Source organism: Hesperophylax consimilis, chromosome 20 (assembly GCF_061612785.1).
Source record: "Hesperophylax consimilis isolate HC1 chromosome 20, BYU_Hcon_1.0, whole genome shotgun sequence".
Taxonomy (NCBI): Eukaryota; Metazoa; Arthropoda; class Insecta; order Trichoptera; family Limnephilidae; genus Hesperophylax; species Hesperophylax consimilis.
Genome location: NC_142855.1, coordinates 1,492,374 through 1,497,922, shown reverse-complemented (window position 1 = coordinate 1,497,922; position 5,549 = coordinate 1,492,374). Strand labels below are relative to the sequence as shown.

At 34.7% G+C, this 5,549-nt stretch overlaps 1 long non-coding RNA gene across 1 annotated transcript; it reads left to right on the top strand.

Annotated features, from left to right (window-relative positions):
* Positions 1 to 1,501: 1,501 nt before the first annotated feature.
* On the top strand, positions 1,502 to 4,687 carry LOC149413884 (uncharacterized). Its single transcript, XR_016304035.1, has 3 exons — positions 1,502 to 1,618; positions 1,743 to 1,990; positions 4,130 to 4,687. It is a non-coding gene; the product is annotated as an uncharacterized LOC149413884 (long non-coding RNA).
* Positions 4,688 to 5,549: the final 862 nt, after the last annotated feature.

Here is a 5,549-nt window from a genome sequence, read left to right as displayed (position 1 = left end):
GTTATTGAAGTCACCACTCTATGGAGCGTATACATCCTAATACAAGTATGGGTATCCTCAACACAGGCTAGCCTAGTGTCGCGGTATTTGAGAAACCTCAACTAACTGTACTTTTATTTTCTTTTTACCTTCATCATATTATGTTTGTATTTTTCTGTAAATTTTATAAATTTTAGAAAATAGTTACAAATCAATGTACAATATACATCATAATATGTATTTATAGTTGTAATGTGCAAACTTTCTTAAATAATGATACATATTATTATTATTTGAAAGCTGCCGTTTTCGGGTACTTCAGTTGTGTTTGCAGATGACACTGTTTTGGTATTTGCTGGTGATGCGTGGGATAAAACTTATGCTAAGTGCGAGGCGGGATTGAGTGCAGTCAAAATTTAGCTTGATCAAAACCTGTTAACCTTAAACATGACCAAAACAAAATATATTACTTTTAGCATTTCCTCTGTAAATCAGCCATCTTCGGAAAGTGTAGACATTATCAGATATCTCGGCTTGATAATTGGCCATCTAAAATGGAACAATCAAAATAAGAAATATTCTATGTACTCCATCCATGTATGTGTTATGTACTGAACTTATTTGATTGAATATAATTGTAAAGCTGCTCATCTCGACGCAAGAATTCCCTGGTAAGATGAGCAGCGGAGGAATTTTTTATTCTTATCTTACACCAATGTAAGTCTATATCCCTGTCTAGAATAATGCGATGTCAAGCGCTTTGACATCGCATTATTCTAGATATGGATATAAACTTACATTGGTCCGGTTTTATTCCTCATTTTCATCAACGATATGACTAATTGCTTCGACGATGTCGAGGTATTACTTTTCGCTAATGACATCACAACACAATACTCGACACAGTATGTATAAGCGCAACTACATTGTCCAATTTCCGGTACAGCGGTTTCACACATAGGAAACTAATACATGGGTGATACTGACATGTTTTACCTTTAGTGCATGTCTTTTTTTAATAATTTATTCTTCATAATTAACTTAACTTTATATTAAACTTTACACTTTACACCGTAAATTATACTTATACCTTACACTTTACACTTAACTTTATATTTTATCCATAAACTTTATATGCTGTATATTTTGTACCTTGTAGCTTTAAGTACTTTACTTCCTTATACTTTAAACTATATTTTTATATTTATGTTTATGGCACATGTCTTGCCGTTTGTATTTCAATAAATAAATAAATAAATAAATGTTTTATGTTAGCTTAGTGAATTTCGTGGGTTATATTATAGACCTTCTTTGTAAATCTGACTGATCATAAATTTTTTGTCTCTTGCAATTTTATTTTTATTATTTCTTTCTCATGTTCAAAATCAATTCTCATTTTAAAATTTAATTACCCCGTAAAAAGCCCCGCGGGCGTTAAATTATTGTATAAATATATCACATACAAGTTGAATTTTTGTTTTTACAGGTAGCATTAATGTGAAAAATGTTTCAAACAAGGCAGAACTAGAACAACAAGAAGAATATGATGGGGGGATTCCATATATGGAAATTGAAATTGACCTGCCAGATATTAAAAAGGAATGCTTAGTTCACTTCGATAAAATTACCCAGACAACAGGTAAAACCGATTTTCTCTGTTACACTGAAGAATTCGTGCTTTATATTTATTTTAACGTTATATGATTTAACTTTGTTTACACGGAAAACGTTATATTCCTAATCTTTTTCTGATTTATTGACAGGACTGAAGATGCAACCCGTAAAAAAACGATTCTCCTGTTCCCATTGTAACTACTCCTGCTTTTACAAGTCAAACTTAGGACTTCACTTGCGCACCCATACTGGAGAAAAACCCTTTTCTTGTGCCCATTGCAGTTATTCATGTTCTCGAAAGGGATCTTTGACGGTACACGTGATGACTCATAGTGGAGAAAAACCTTTTTTATGTCCTGAGTGCAGTTATTCATCTTATCAAAAGGGATCTTTGAAGGTACACATGATGACTCATAGTGGACTAAAACCCTTTTCATGCTCTAACTGTAGTTATTCATCTTATCAAAAGGTATCTTTGAAGGTACACATGATGACTCATAGTGGACTAAAACCCTTTTCATGCTCTGACTGTAGTTATTCATCTTTCCAAAAGGTATCTTTGAAGTTACACATGATGACTCACATTGGAGAAAAACCATTTTCGTGCTCTGACTGTAGTTATTCATGTTCTCAAAAGCAATCTTTGAACTTACACATGATGACTCACAGTGGAGAAAAACCTTTTTCATGCTCTGACTGTAGTTATTCATCTTTTGTAAAGAGTAGATTGACGAGACATATGATGACTCATAGTGGAGAAAAACCTTTTTCGTGCTCTGACTGTAATTATTCATGTTCTCAAAAGCATTCTTTGAACTTACACATGATGACTCACAGTGGAGAAAAACCTTTTTCATGCTCTGACTGTAGTTATTCATGTTGTGTAAAGAGTAGATTGACGAGACATATGATGACTCATAGTGGAGAAAAACCTTTTTCATGCTCTGACTGTAATTATTCATGTTCTCAAAAAAACGATTTGACGGTACACAAGATGACTCACAGTGGAGAAAAACCATTTTTGTGCTCTGACTGTAATTATTCATGTTCTCAAAAGCAATATTTGAACTTACACATGATGACTCACGGTAGAGAAAAACCCTTTTCGTGCTCTGACTGTAGTTATTCATGTTCTGTGAAGAGTAGATTGACGAGACATATGATGACTCATAGTGGAGCAAAACATTTTTCGTGCTCTGACTGTAATTTTTCATGTTCTGTAAAGAGTAGTTTGACGAGACACATGATGACTCACAGTGGAGAAAAACCTTTTTCATGCTCTGACTGTAGTTATTCATGTTCTGTAAAGAGTAGATTGACGAGACATATGATGACTCATAGTGGAGAAAAACCTTTTTCATGCTCTGACTGTAATTATTCATGTTCTCAAAAAAACAATTTGACGGTACACAAGATGACTCACAGTGGAGAAAAACCTTTTTCATGCTCTGACTGTAGTTATTCATGTTTTGTAAAGAGTAGATTGACGAGACATATGATGACTCATGGTGGAGAAAAACCTTTTTCGTGCTCTGACTGTAATTATTCATGTTCTCAAAAGCAATCTTTGAACTTACACATGATGACTCACAGTGGAGAAAAACCTTTTTCATGCTCTGACTGTAGTTATTCATGTTATGTAAAGAGTAGATTGACGAGACATATGATGACTCATAGTGGAGAAAAACCTTTTTCATGCTCTGACTGTAATTATTCATGTTCTCAAAAATACGATTTGACGGTACACAAGATGACTCATATTGGAGAAAAACCTTTTTCATGCTCTGACTGTAACTAATCATTTTCTCAAAAAAGATATTTAACGGTACACAAGATGACTCACAGTGGAGAAAAACCCTTTTCATGCCCTGACTGTAGTTATTCATCTTCTCAAAAGGTATCTTTGAAGATACACATGATTACTCATAGTAGAGAAAAACCTTTTTCATGCTCTGACTGTAGTTATTCATGTTCTGTAAAGAGTAGTTTGACGAGACACATGATGACTAATAGTGGGGAAAAACCTTTTTCATACTATGACTGTAGTTATTCATCTTCTCAAAAGGGATTTTTGAAGTAACACATGATAACTCAGTGTAGAAAAACCTTTTTCATGTTCCGACTGCAACTAGACATGTTCTCTAAAGGGAAATATGTATTGACTTATGCTGACTCACAGTGGAAAAAAACTATTGTTTCGTGTTTGAGTATTTATTTTCACGAAAGTGTTCTTTTATAAGACACATTTGGACTCGTTCACAGAAAACCTTTCTCTAAACTAGCGATTATGAATCTTAGATCTGATTTTGCCACTGGACGTGGAATGCCACTATACATAATCTACTATTTACCAATTTGATTAAAAAATACCTACTATGGACGATAGAAATGAAGCATGGAATTCGAAAATGGAAACCATAAAAATCTAAAATAAAATCTCACTTAAAAATGTACACCTTAATCCATGGATCACACAGAATGTTATAAACTTCATGAGAAAAAGAGATGACTTACACAAGATATTTTCAAATTACAGACTGCCTGTCCACCCTCGGCTGTTACATCCTTAAGATTTAATACGCTAGGAATAGATGCTGATAGTTTATTTGATTTAACATATGACCAGAATGCCTTAGGATCTTTGGCGATATTCTTCAGCATTATTAATAAAGTCTTCGTGACACTTCTTTGCCATTTTTTTCTGTCTGGTGCGTAGCTTTGAAAATTTTGTAATCGGAAGGGTTCTTGTAGGTTGTATATAGTCTGTGAAATTTCTGCTTTTCACGAATAAGTTTTATTAATGATGAGCTATACCACGGGGGGTAGGAATATTTACCAGTACGCCTCAATGGAAGCTTATCAGCGATCAAATTATTAATAATATTTTATAAATGCGATACTGCAGGATTGACGGAATCGGTAAGGTTAAGTGCGTTCCAATCTTCTTGTGCCAGGCTATATCTTTAGTCATCATAATTAGGCTTGTGGAATGAGGGCCGTTTAATTGAGTTTTCCTTTATGACCGGGGGTTCAACGAACTCAGCAGTGATAATGATGGATTTATGATGAGCATCCTCAGGAACCAACGGATCGTTCGCGGGAGCTACGCGTACCGAAAAATTACAAAGAACGAGATCAAGAATTCTTCCTAATGTATGTTGAATACCATTATATTGGTGGAGGTTACAGTAATTAATATTGTCGATAAATGTTGAGCTTATTATAGAAGTGTAGTTGCTAGGAATCGGGTTAACCTCGCCCACAGGAAGAGTCCAGGTAATATCGGGTAGGTTAAAGTCTCCCATGATAAGAAACTTGCCGTCTGGTTGATTCAAAAGCTTAATACCTAGATCATTAATTAATTAACATTAATATGAAAGAACATGCGGTAAGGAAATATCTCTGGTTTAAGGAACGGACGGTTGAACAGCTGAACCTTCCGACGTGGTGCTGCATGGATGAAATCGGAAAGCAATTTTGGTTTTTACTATTACATAACGCAAACTGACATCTCTGTTTTTAGACACAGTAATTGAATAAGAGATTAAACTACACACATGAATATATCAACTTAGACAAGTAAAGTAGTTTACAGAAAATATAGATAGCATACAAGCAATACCTACAAGTATGATACAATATATGAATTTGGAGTTTCAAACACAGGATGCTGTGTGGAGGGTCTGTTTGAGGACAGGAAGGAGGCAACTATAGAACGAATCGTAGAAGCAAATGTGTGTTTTCCGACTGCACCTGTTCCTCGAAACATCTTCCATTGTAATACTGGTAGAATAGGGGTCAGCACACCTACCTGACATATCTGCAGCACAGTGGAAGATACTCTCAGTATCACCCTGGTGTAAGATCTTCATAGCAAAGTTCCATTCACTCTACCTTCTAAAAGAACATAGGTTACCACACCAACGAATTACATTAACCTTTCCATATCTTAAATC